General features: G+C 41.0%; 1 protein-coding gene across 1 annotated transcript in view; it reads right to left on the bottom strand.

Annotated features, from left to right (window-relative positions):
- Positions 1-13,964, bottom strand: part of efna3b (ephrin-A3b) — a 67,657-nt gene that overhangs the window by 28,348 nt on the left and 25,345 nt on the right. The gene's annotated exons all lie outside the window — the stretch shown is intronic.

The following is a 13,964-nucleotide window of genomic DNA, read 5'->3' as shown; positions in this document are numbered from 1 at the left end:
TTCACACTCTCTACAATTGGGAACGTGGGAAAACACGCATACACAGGAGGGTACAGTTAATATACATGACAGGTTTTATGATCCAAAGAACAATTTTAAATATTTATTGTCCAATTCTGAAAAAAAAATTTGTTGCCACTTTGATATTGCATGGGGCGATCGTGGCTCAAGAGTTGGCAGTTCGTCTTGCAATTGGAAGGTTGCAGGTTCGAGCCCCGGCTCCGACAGTCTCGGTTGTTGTGTCCTTGGGCAAGACACATCACCCGTTGCCTGCTCATGGTGGTCAGAGGGCCCGGTGGCGCCAGTGTTCGGCAGCCTCACCTCTGTCAGTGCGCCCCAGGGCAGCTGTGGCTACAATGTAGCTTGCCATCACCAGTGTGTGAATGTGTGTGTGAATGAGTGGATGACTGAATGCAGTTTAAAGCGCTTTGGGGTCCTTAGGGACTAAGTAAAGCGCTATACAAATACAGGCCATTTACCATTTAACTTTAAATACTGTAGTGTACTGCACTCTGCTTTTTTTGTGTAGTTTATTTTTACTGATGTACTTTGCAGTTTCCAGAGAAATCTGCTATAGTTTGTTTTTGGGGGGTTTTGGAAAATGTTTAGTTTTAGGATAGTTTGCATTATTTTCAATTAAATTTGTTTAATTGTTTTTTGTTTGTTTTTTTAAAGGTGTGTATTCACAAGAGCTGAAAAAAAAACAACAAAACCCCCAACCTATGAACATTTATTAAAATAAGACAAGTAATGAGATGCACCATCGCAGTATGTTTCATCATACTGACAAAGACCAAAACTAAAAACAAGTAAAAAAATGATTCATCAAAAACTTAGAATCATACACTTGCATGATTCTTACAAGTGTGGTTTGTATTGTCAACATATAGAAAGTACTGTATAAAGATTTAAATATGATGCTATATATTTAATATATGTATATATATATATATATATAGTATAAAGAATAATACAAAATAATTATATTAGAAATTATGTCATGTATGTCAAAATGGATTTTGAAGTAACTTTGCACTTGTTTTTACTCCCCTACGATCTTCTTGAAGTGTATTTAAAAGGAACAAAAAAAACCCCAAAATGAATATATACAAAATACAATACTATTTTCTTAAAATTAAATACTGCCCTAAAGTAAATACTGTAACATTTTCACTGCAATTAAAGTGAACTTACTGAACCCAAACAAACTAAAAAAAACCTGATGAAAAACAATTATTTAAAAGAAAAACATGTCAGAGGGACTTGGTGGAATTATTTATTCCAGAGAAACAAGACAACATTAAGACATGCAGGGACAGCCAGTGTGATTGTTTCTGACCAAATTTCCAGTGTCCCCAACTCCTATTCCCATTAGTGCACATTCCTTGCACAGAGTATATGTGGATCTTCATGCAGCCAGGAGAACATGGCCTGGTTGATCATTCTCACAGGAGCTAACTGAACTAAGTCTGTTCATTCTTCATTAAATTCAGGTCCAACTGTACTTTTACACTGATCTTGTACTCAGCTGTGTTATTCATCGAGTCAAATACCTTCTTTATATTCAGTCGAACATACACAAAGCATAGTTTTAACCCTGATATCACCAGACACTGATGACACTGATTTCCTTCTTGTCATTTGACTTTAAAAAAAGCTCTGACTCATAGTAAGCTGACTTTCCCAGACTTTACAGCTATCCAGGGATGCACTACACCTCCGCTTTCACTACACTATCCCCCACATATTGCCAAATGCTAATTTTACATGTGAATGCAACAATAGTAAAGGAAAGTCATTGGTATACTGCTCCTTTCTGGGTTTAAAAATATCTCTTTTGAAACCAGATGTGCCACCTGCTCACCTCAGCTGCTGTGGAGCTCTCTTGACACAAACCGACTCGCTTTCTTGTAAAAAGCACTTTGATTTAGCCAATTTCAGGATTATGAAAAGACGCTGGTATGTCTTGGGAGACCGTTGTTGTGCCGTTACGGAAGGTGCTGTGTATGTGCGCACCTGGCTAAGGTTTGATGCCGTACGTAGGCGTGTGTAGTCCTTCGAAGATGTGTGTCAGAACACAAACAGCCACAACTGACATCCAGGAGCGGAAAAAAAGGAGAGAGAAAAAAACACACACACACAAGAGAAATGAATCAAGTGTTTGCTATTTGACGTTTTTGTCCCCTCTGGCAAGGACTTTCTCCCTCACTCTTTGTCCTTACTCCCCTTCAAACGCACTCTTTTTCCAGTCTTTTCTGTCTGACATCACCTGCTCCTCTCGTCTTCTGTGCCACTGTCCTCCCCCTGTCTCTCTCTGTGTGCCACTACCAATCTAGCCACCGTAGTGTAAAGTTATAATCCCTTTCCTTTTCATTCCTGTCGTTTACATCCTTCTCTATCTTTGTAATTATCTCTCCACCCTGTCCCCTTGTCGCGCCTCCTGTCAACCATCTATCTGCCTCTATGTAAAATATCTCCATCTGTTTTCGCTTTCATACTCCATTTCGCATTCCCTGCCCTTCCTTATCTCACAGGACTGACCCCTTCATCCTTCCCTTCGTTCCTTCTATCCCTCCTCCCCTCATCAGCGCCCTCCTTCTGCTTCCCTGCCTCCGTCTTTCCGTCCCTCCCTCCCCCCGCTCACGGCACGACTGAAATTCAAACCCGAGCTTTATTGACGGCCCGTGCGGTCAGTGATTTGCTTAGCGCACATTCCTGTCCGGGGCCATGGAGGTTGTGAGCAATCTGGTGTTGGGTGTTAAGAAAGAAGATAAAGCGGCATCAGAGGCCGCGGTGACCGACTCGCCCATCCATTAGTTTGCTGTAATGTTTATCATTACCGCTGAGCTGAGACTACCAGCAGCCGGCCGGCTCTGGCTCTTCTGTCTGAACTCTGAACCTGGTTCATCTCTCAGAGGCAGACTTAACTCGCTCATCGGCTCATGTGCAGCAAACGCCACGTGGCACCATCTGTGTTTTCTCTACTCTCCACCACCTCCATTTTTTCAGTAATAGCAAAACAAAGGAGCGGCAGTGAGACGGTAAAAGAAGTGATGAAGGTCAACTTTTGAGTGGACATTTGGGAAGTGCAATAAATATTAGAAAATGTAATCTATTACTGCCAGTTTAGTTTAGTCCTTTATTTTAAAATTTGTTAACACTTGACTTGATTTGAAGGAACTTACATGTAATTTCAGGATAATTTAAGCGTGGCAACATGAATTTGCACTGTTTGGCAGTAACAGCAGCGAGGCTCCTGGTTCAGACCTCCTGGTTGGCTGTGGCCTTTCTCAGTTTGTAGTTTCCCTCAGGTTTTCCCTGATAGTCCAGAGACAAGCGTGTAAGGTTAATCGGTTATTCTACATCGGCTGTCGATATGGATGTGAGCGTCTGTGCCATTGTGTTACCCCTGTGATGGACTGGCGACCTGTCCAGGGTGTAATCTGCCTCTCATGCCACGTCAGCTAGAACAGACTACAGCTGAATAAGTGGATAAGTAAGTGGAAGGATGGATGTATAGCATGATTCACACTTTAAATTGCATATTTTAATATAGAATTATAAAAAAAACTGTATATTTTCAGAGAAAATGATTTTTTTAAAGGGGAGAAAATAGACAAAAAATAGCTCTATAATATAAGAATCTTTATCTTTTTTACTTTAAATTGCAGGAAATTAAATATGTAGTGATTGGGGAGTGCAGGTAGGCCAGAGCGAGATATTTTTACTGTTATCTGGTGTGTTGAACAAAATCCTAATTGTTAAAAAATTGAGAAGCATATGCTGGATGAGGCGAGAGAGAGGGATGTTTGTTTGCTTCTACATACATTACAGGTGCCACAACTGTTCCTGTCAGCTGACCTATTGTCGCACGAGTAAACCATCCCGTATGCACGTGCGTTAGTGTCTTCACGTGGATTTCTTTGCCATGTGCGTATCATCTGTGAGACCATCTTGCGGACGAGGACAGCTGCTTCAAAGATAGCAGTGTGAGCTTTTGTTCTGTCTCTTCAATCAAAGTGCTTCCCCACAGCTCGGCCTGCCAGACAAAACCAAAGTCAGCCAACACTCGCCTCAAAGCTCGGCTCAATCGGACTGAGAGGCAAACAGCGAGGGACAGAAAGAGACAGAGAGGAGGAGAAACAGAGAGAGAGAGACCTGTGGGTGAGGAGGCCACAAGGTCTGCTTCTGTCTCTGGCGCAATGTGATGAAACCGGCAGGCAGCCAATCAGACATGACGACGAGCCAACCCGGGGAATAACCTGCGGGTCAGCCAGCACGGCGACATGCACACACACTGGCATGCGCGCACAATCGGCAGCGTGTGCTCGTTTGAATCGCGGCATTGTTCGCAGAGGCCTGAGCACACTTTTCTTGATATCAAGTGTTGCATGTAGACAGTAATTGGATTGGTTGTAATTGGTTGTGGTCGGCTGGTTTGAATAGCAAACGCTGGCTTTGCATAAACACACAAATTAAATCCTTGTTTATGATGTGTGCACATATTTTTGTGCTGATATATGTTTGTGTTGGGGGGGGGGGGAAAGCAGTCTTAAGCTAATTTTCTATTGGAGATTGAAGATGCTAGTGGTGAAAATGGGTGAAAAAGAAGAAGAAGAGTGAGTGATGTGTGAATCACATGAGCAAGAGATGGAAGGAGCATGTGAGGGTGGTCAGGGAAAGAGACAGCAGGAGGCCAGAGAGGTCAGCAAGAAAATGAAGGGGAGGGCTAAGGCTGTACTGATGTTTCTTGCGGCATGAGGCTTCATGCGTGGCTAATGTGCTGCGTGTCTGTGTGGCCTCTTGTCTGAGGGACTGCTCCGTTTCAGTGGGTCATGCTAGCAATACCAAGGAACAGACTACAGTTCATTAATATGTAGCGTATGTGTGTGAGTGTGTGTGTGAGCCATGCTGGTGGCTCTGACAGTCGCTGAGCGCAGCAACAGACAGCCAGGACATGTCTCTCCCTCCCTCTCATGCAAATGGGCAAACACAGCCATCAGCAGTGCATTTGGAAACACTAAATGAGACAAAGAAACTCCAGAGGTGCGCGAAGTACACAACACTTTGGACCTCCCACTGAGTGTGGATCTGCAATGTCAGCTTTTATGTCTCCGCCTGTCCTTTATTACCCTCTTGTCTCTCTCTTCTCTTCTTCTCAACTTGTTAAAACCTATTCGCTACCTCACTCTCTCCTCCCTTCCTCCCACACTCGCTGCAAGGATCCCTCTCTGTGAAGAGAGCGAGCAGCGATCACCAGCGCGTCTCACGCCACTGTACTTGCGCCTATATTGGGTTGTTAATACGTCTCACTGCTCCCCATCGCCATCCATTACAGAGGGTTAAATGCGCCGCTTAACAGTGACATAACACTGTTACTCGATGTATGGTATTTTGCATTGTGGTGGCGCACTGATAACACATTAGTCCCATTTTTACATAACCACTGAGAAAGGAGCAAAGTGGGGCAGGCAGAGAGGCAGCAAAACATTCAAGTGTGTGTTTTGTCTCATGCATACTTTTGTGTGTGTGTATTGGTCTGCGTATGCGCGTACGTGTCAAGGGTCAGCGAGACAGGGAGAAAGAAGACAGACAGGCAGGCAGGCGGTCTGGATTACGAGAGGAGATGAGGGAAGAGCCTCATCTCTGCCACACACCATTCTCTAGCTCTGTTTACAGAAAATAGAAGGATCTACTGTCATCTACAATATTTCCGCTTGTTCTCAAAAGAGTTAAGCTTTTCAGGATGCAGACGTCTTTAATTGGAGCGTGTGACATAGACAAAGATGCTTCACTAAGCAAAGACCTCCCACTTAACGAAACCTGCGTGTGTTGCACAGACTTGTTTGCAGCATTACATCTTTTTGAATAATCTTTCTGGCCATATGAGCAGGCAGAAGGTGCAAGGATGAGATGCAAGACAATGTTAGGAGGCAACAACTACAGTTTAGAAAGAAGCCAATAAGACAAACCAGGAGGGATTGGACAGTGTTGCTATATGTAGTGTTTATAAAGCAATTTGTTAGTGATGCACAACTAGATGTAAATATGTACTTTTAAAAGGAAAAGGGAAAAGAATCCATTCGTTGACTATTATTTGTATTTCTTTTGCTGATTATTCAAAAGGCCACCTAACTGTCATTGAGAAACATGGAGCCATTAGTGTAGCACAACTATTTGCTAATGTTGTATCATCTGCATCTCTAACCTGTGCTTGCTTTTTCTGGACCAAGAGAAGTTTTAAACCTGTGCTGAACAAAGGTCAAAGATGATTCCATCTTTTCTTCTCACTTGTTGCAGTCTTTTCCTTTTGTCCAAAGGCTTTTAATGTTTTCCTAGTGTTTTGTAATGCAGCTGTAGGTCAGATGATTACAGATTTTGAACCCCATTAGCTTCCCATTTCTGTAGAAAAAAAGAGCTCCTACCAAATGAAGGAACAGTCTGTAGCATAAAGACTGGGACAAAGAAGGAACTGTTTTATAAACTAATTATGGTTCATCAAATTTTATTGAAATTTTATTTATTGAAAAATGTAGGAAGACAAAAAAATTCACACTTTTTTAGTCAAATTTGTTGTCTTTGTTTTTGCTCATCTTCCAAATGTGACTGCTGATTTTGAGTTTTTTTCAGTCAAAGTGCGTCCAACACAACTTCCAGATAAAACCAGAGTCGTTCGTTTTTACGATGAGCAGTTTTTAGCTTTTCACTGACACAAACAGATTACCTACACTAACTGAATCAGATGGCTCCTGAGGCTTTCTGAGCTGTTTGTTATTTATTGTCCTCAATGAGGCTGAGAGGTATTTCAAGACGTGCTTAAAATGTATGTAATCGTGTGCATTAAAGCAGAATTAACAATGAAGACAGAAAAACGTAAGATATAAGTAAATCAAATTCTAGCCACATTAGAATCAAGTTTTAATTGAGAATGTGTCAAGTGAGAGGAACATTAGCGTGTGTTTACACAAGCATTAGCACTTCTCCTTATTCATTTCACAGTGCACAGACAAAAATGCAGAGACAAAACAGATTTTTGGTTATTGTTATTTCTTTCTTTTACATAACGCTCATCAAAAGAGTGTCGCTTGTTGCAAAGTACATGGAAGCATCTGTGGGTCTAAAAAGTAAAGCCAATGCAGAACCTGCATTATATGTAATAACCAGCAGAGGGCAGCTCCTCTGGCTACAAAAAAGATAAAAAGTCTATAAGAAAACAACCCTTTGGGTATTGTTTTTGACCTCACTAAAACACTTGCCTGATATTTATGGTCCCATTGACCAGTTTCAAGACCTTTTTATTACAGCTGTTTTGTAAATGATGGTCTCCATTAGAATAAACAAAGGATAAAAGGACGAGAACGCAGATTATGTTTTCAGGAGGTACACTCTGTAACTGAATAGTACTGTACAAGCACACAGTGTCCCTCATTTTCTCAGTCAGATCCACTCTTCAGTTGTCACTGCCAATTTCAAAATGATCAAAATACTTGGCTCCAGAATTCACACTGGAATTTTACTAAGGGTGATGTCAAGGGTTCTACCAGAAACACAGAAATGACAGATATCGGTACATGGTGCTGAGTTGGACTCCTGGCTAAAGGCAGTGAGCAGAGGGGGAGGGGGGAAAAGCTGCTAAAAAGCGTTTAAGCAGGTGCTCTTAGTACCAAAGACATTAGTGGGTACTATCCACAATGAAAACCCATAAAAAGAGCAAGTACAATCATACCACATTGAGCTGTAACATGCAGGGGAAGGAATATTCTGTTTTCAGGTTTTCGATTCATCCATCTATCTTCTTGTTTTGAATCAATCTCTTTAACGTCTTTAGAGACTTCTCACTAAATTTGGTACAAATGCCCTTAAGCTATGAAGCTATGATGCTATTATGAAAAACTCCCACACAAATATCTAATAGGATTAAAAAAAAGACAATTTATACCCTAAAGGTCAAAGTCCACAGCTGGATGGAAAGAGATTTAGGGGTGTTTTTCATATCTGCAATGTTTATGTCTGTTTACACTAAACTCTGGGTTGTGCACTCTCCCGTTGTGCAATTCATTGTGCAGACGCGAACATGGTCATTGGACTCGCGTGCAGACCAAAACAAACCCACAGAGACCCTTTGGAGGAGGTGGTCTCCATATGGTTCCAAACAAACTCTATAATGGTTTATTTATAGTGAGAATGTGATCTGACCTCAAACCAACCCATGTAGCTTGTGTACACTGCAAGATTGAGCACCTTCCCATAGCCAGGTGTGTTTTGCATTGCGGGATGATGGCAGAACACCATAGACATGTACAATACACAGACTACAGCTAGCTGTAAAATTAATGTAAACCCTAAATGTTATCCACTAGACCAGAACGTAGCACCTTCTTCCTGTATTTACTTTTGTTGCTCTTGTCCCACATCTGGGCAATAAAGCAGACTGAAGGCTCTCTTGTGCGGTTTGATTTGCTTGGACATCGGTTGGCGTTTTTGTGAGTGAAAAGAAACCAAACCTCAAGGAAAAGCTCTAAGTTTACAAACTCATCAGCTGATTCTGACTCAAATGTACTACAGGTGTGAGCGTGCCCCAAAACTGCAGTTTTGACTGGTTGGTGGAGGCGTACAACTGCAACTGTTTAAAGTGAGCTACATCCTGCTAACTTAGCTTGACACAAAGACAAAACAGGGGGAAACCGGGAGCCTAGCTTGGTCTAGAGATGCAAACGCCTCCTAATGTCTGCATCTTTTATATTACACAGTTTTCTGCTGACTGTAGCTTCAACCAGCAGACATGGCAGTGGTGTCAGCGCTCTTATCAACAACGTGAACAAGCGCATTTCACCACATGCCACACGTGGTACCATTTTCATTAACAGTATTTGTTACTCAATCCATATCCCCTCCTACACGTTCTCGTAAATCTAAAGTTTCAACCAAGCAGACGCCCTTTAAACCCACAGCCGCACTGCTGCCAGGATACTGCAGCAGTGTCATTATAAAATATCACACAGGAGGTCACTCTGCTCTCCATATTTAAAGAATTTATTAGGACCATTATTCAGGAAGTAAAAGTTAAAACTGATGAACAAGGATTACGATTTCTGTCACTCTGTGACAGGGAGTGGCAGTCATTAGCAGGAGATATTAATAGACAGGCTATTAGCTTAGGTCAGAGCTTTGTGTCAGACTCTGTTACAGTTACACTGACTTTCTCTCTCCCTTCTCCATCTTCCTCTCCCCTTACTTCCTTTCTGTCTTTCCCAAAACATCTCCTTACTCCTTCTTTAGAGAGCTCTTGGTTATCCCGATTTCCTACCTTGACTCGTTTATGGCTCCACTCTGTTCCCGCCCTACGTCTCCCACCAACACACAAACACTCTCTCTCTCGCTTTCATACACTGGCTCTCTCTGTCACTTTACTCGCACAGTTTTCCTCGCTACGGGCCCAAACCACTTCCCCGCGGCGTTGTCTATCTAATCCTGTTTTCCATCATTCTGCGCACCCCTCTCTTTTCTCACACTCACACCATGCCATTTCTCACCATAAATCCTCAAACCACCCTCCCCTCAAACCAGCACGCATCATTAAATAACACACTCTCACCACTCAAACCCATCTTTTTCTATCTTTCACATTCACTTTAGCCATGACCGCACTATTGCAGGAATATGTGAACGTACCGGTTCATTGTTTTGCTTTGGGGGTTTTTTTTTGTGCGTACACGCATTTATTGTTGCTGGCAAACATCTTACCACCTTCGTCTTGCTGTCTTTTTCTTGGCTATGATGTAATTATGCTCCACCGTTGCTGTTGGTACAGAGTGTCAAACATTTAAACAAACTTGCCTTTTCAAGGATACACTTTGTTCTCGTGCCTTGTGACCTTCTATTTAATCACATTATGTTTCACTATTGACTGCAAATAAAAACACTTAAACCCTGACACGTGTCACCACTGAATAAACTCCTGTATAACTATTTATTGAAATAATTCACACGTTATTTGGTGGTTTAAAGTTGGAACAAATCCCTGTAAGATCGACACACTGTCCCCTCTTCCTTAACCACAACCGACTCACGACCCCCCCCGCCCACCAGGTACAAACAAATGTTAATATAGCATTTGTCCTATCACACTATGGAAATCAGCCACTGTGCTGATAGAGCGGTTGATTTCCACACTGCGTGGTCAGATGCTTCCAACGCCGCGTCTTTCATGTGAACACGCAGAGGGGAAACACTGTGTGAACTTCTCAAGCTGATAACAACTTTTGTGTGACTGATCATCCTGATATCCTGGGTTTGTTTAACTCGGTTCGTGGCACAGGGCTCAGGTCTAAGGTCTCCTCATTATTATTTTAGACATAAAATAGAACATTGTGGATACTTTAGCCCCCTGCTACTGTTTTTACAAAAGTTTTTAAAAAGTAACAAAACAACCAGTCATTTAAAAGCATTAATACCTGTCATTTACATTCACTTCCAACTTTTCTGATGGAGGCTTTATAATGTGTGCAGCTCAAGAGGCTCAGAAAGCTGCCATTAGTGCAGCTTTTCACCACAAATATCTAATATTTTTTACAGTCAGATGCCAGGTTCTTTTTACAATTTGATCAGATAATCAAATTTATAAATGTTCAGTGCTAGTGTTACAGTGAAAGTACAGTTTTATCAGTCTGTTATCTCACTATTTTAGTCCAAATAGCTGTATTTACTTAAACTATCTCCTGGGATTTTTCTAAAAAACGCCCCATCTCACGCTCTCACCACTCTAACTCATCTTTTTCCTTTCTCTCGTCTTTTCACATTCACTTTAGCCTTGACCACACTATTGCAGATATATATGGAATCACAGTTTGTGTGTCCATGTGCATCTGCATTTATTCTTTTGTTAGTTTTCCTGCCTTGTGACCATCTTTTAAATCACTGTTTGTTTCATTGTTAACAGAAACTAGACACATTAAATGTCTGCAAGCCTAAAGCACACTGTCTGCTCTCACCACAACCCCCTTGACCCACCTCAGGTACAGTTAAATGTTAATACAGGACTCAGCTGGAGGTGTGGAAGAAGATAGATTCCAGGAACAAGACCTAAGCTGACCCCTCACCAGGCTTAAGTACAGAGATTTCTACTTGAAGCTCTGTGTTGGTATACCTATATTTATTTAAAAGGAGAGTTGTTCAGAATTCAGATTGTTGGGTTGGATTTTAAACTCCAAATATACGTCTATTTTTCAAGTAATCACTTTCAAGTAATTTCATTGTGACTCATTTAAAGATTTCGTGGTTCCTGTGAGTTTTACATTCAGGGTTTGAAGCCCGGAGACCCGCCTTAGGCCTGTAGAACCAGGCAGGATTTCTTCTTATCCAGTAAGAAGGTAACTTTAGGGTTAACCCTGGGTTTTCTGTACTACAAAAGTGGTTCACTTCTTACAAGGGTATAACGGTAACTTGTAACTTGAGAGAAAAGGTAAGAGATCAACAGGTATGAATTCACTGCCTTTGGATCAACCAATTCTCCAGGAAATAATGCCACCATTCCTGGAACATCCCTCAGACATCAGAGTTCAGGAAGTAAAAGGGTCTAAGCTTTCGCTGATGTGCATCAGTTATAAGAAGCAGCAACTTCATTCATTTTTCTCCTGTTTGATATATATATGATGCTAAAACAGGGCACCTCATTGTACTTATAAGCCTTTTATCAAATTTGTATATAGACTATACTGAATTTCATTTTTATACTGAAATGCACTCAGATTATTAAACACCACCAAGGCTGCAGTAGAAAGAATAAAAACCAACTCTGTCTTTTAATGCTAATTTATTGATATACTCTATTAGAATCCATCAGAGCTGTGATGCTGACTTGGCTCTAGCAGCTGTGTCGTTTTCAGTCTGTATTATGTGTGTAACTTCTTCATATTTTTCCCAAACTATAGTTTCATCTTTCTTTGTAAAATCAGCCGCTCTGCAGATAGAGCAGCTGATTTCCACGCTGTGACGGGTCAGATGCTGCCCACGTTGCCTCTTTCATGTGAACACACAGGGGCAACCCTCGGTGAACTTATCAAGTTGATAACAACTTTAGTGAGACCACTTATCCTGATTGCCAGGTAGGTAAAGCCAGATAATCAAAAGACATCATGGGTATGGTGAACTCGCTTCATATTACCAGGTGTATCAACTCTTCATTATTTTTATCATTTCTTTAGATGTTATTTATTTACATATTTGCTCCTCAGGAGGCTCAGAAAGCTTGCATCAGTGCTGCTTTTCCCCGAAAATATCAATTTTTACAGTGCATGCCAAGTTATTCTAACAATTTGATCATATAATCAAATTTCTAAATATTTTGTGACAGTATTGCAGTGTTCCTAAAATACAATTTTACTGCTCTGTGCACTATTTTACTCCAAATAGCTGTATTTACTTAAACTACTTCGTGGGTTTAATCTAACAACTCCCTATCTGACACCCTCATCATTCAACCCATCTTTTCATGTCTTTCTCTTTCACATTTACTTTAGCCACCGCCACACTATTGCAAGTATATATTAAAAGCACAGTTTTCATATCCACGTACATTTATTGTTCCTTTCTAAAATTTGACCACCAAAGTGTCATCATCTTTGTTGTCTTTTTGCTGGCCATGACATAACTGTGTTTCACTGTCACTGTTGGTACAGAGTGTGAAACAGTAAACAAAGATGGCTTCGTGTAATGCTTTTTTCTCCTGCCGTGTGACCTTCGATTTAATCACATTTTGTTTCATTAACAGACACTAGATACATTAAAACCTTGAGATATGTGTTGTAACTGTAACTGTAAAGTCGTGTGTGACTATATATCAAAATAATCTCCAATTGTTGACCCTGGGAAAAATCTCTGCAAGCTTAAAATTCACTGTCTCTCTGCTCTCTTTCACCACAAACCCCCTGACCCACCTCAGGTACAGCTAAATGTTAGGCTGTAGCTTGAGGTGTTACATTCCAGAAACAAGACCCAAGATGACCCTCTCACCAAGCTTTCTTTTATTTTAAATAACTGGTATAGAGCGTATCTTCACCCTCGTGCTGGGTGAAATCCACCAGGGTCGTAAACATTTGTGTTGGAAAGCCTGTACTTGTATAGGTACATTTATTTAAAAAGGGCAGTTAGAGTTCAAATTGCTGGCTTGGATTGTGAACTCTTGCCACTGTTATCACATTGTGCACAGTGTTATTGTTCAGCCACTAAATTTCAAGGAATTTTATTTTGGATCAATTAAAGTTACATTTTGTGGTTCCAGTCTAAGCTCTCGGGCAGTAGTAGATAAAATCCAGTGTCAACCTTCGGGTTTCTATACCACAAAGGTGGTTTATTTCTTACTGCAATACTATATGATCCTAAAATTTGTACCTGTGGACTTTATAAAATTTGCATGTAACTTAAATAGATCTCTGATATTTACACCTACACTGACCGTACATTGACCACAGAATCTCTCCCCACACCAGTATGCAGAGGGACATTAGTGACATTAGCATCAGTCCCAGCAGCACTTGGCTCTACCAACTTTTCTGATGGAAGCTTTATGACCTGTGCAGCTCGGGACGCTCAGAAAGGTGCAATTGGTGCTGCTTTTCCCTGAAAACAAATGTGAATTTCCATAGTATTTTTACTTCTTCAGTAACTCAGGTCACTTCCTGAGACTCTCAAAAAATGCCTTACAATGATGAAAATGGTAGAAAGAAATTGCCACTATGTTGAACTACATATTTACATTATACATTTTTGAAAAAAGATTGACTTTACTTGTTCAGCGAGGATAAAAAAAAGCTTTCATCTCGTGACACAATTGGCTTCACCCTAACACTGTCTCCATTTTATTCCCCAACAACGACCTTTCCGTCCATCCCTATATCTTTAAGAAATTCCCTCATTTCTTCCCAATCACCTTATCTCTTCTCTTATCACTTCTCCATTGTGGAGCT

This window comes from Haplochromis burtoni, unplaced genomic scaffold (assembly GCF_018398535.1).
Source record: "Haplochromis burtoni strain Fernald_Lab_line unplaced genomic scaffold, NCSU_Asbu1 Contig_204, whole genome shotgun sequence".
NCBI classification, from domain to species: domain Eukaryota; kingdom Metazoa; phylum Chordata; class Actinopteri; order Cichliformes; family Cichlidae; genus Haplochromis; species Haplochromis burtoni.
This window is presented reverse-complemented; position numbering and strand designations above follow the sequence as displayed.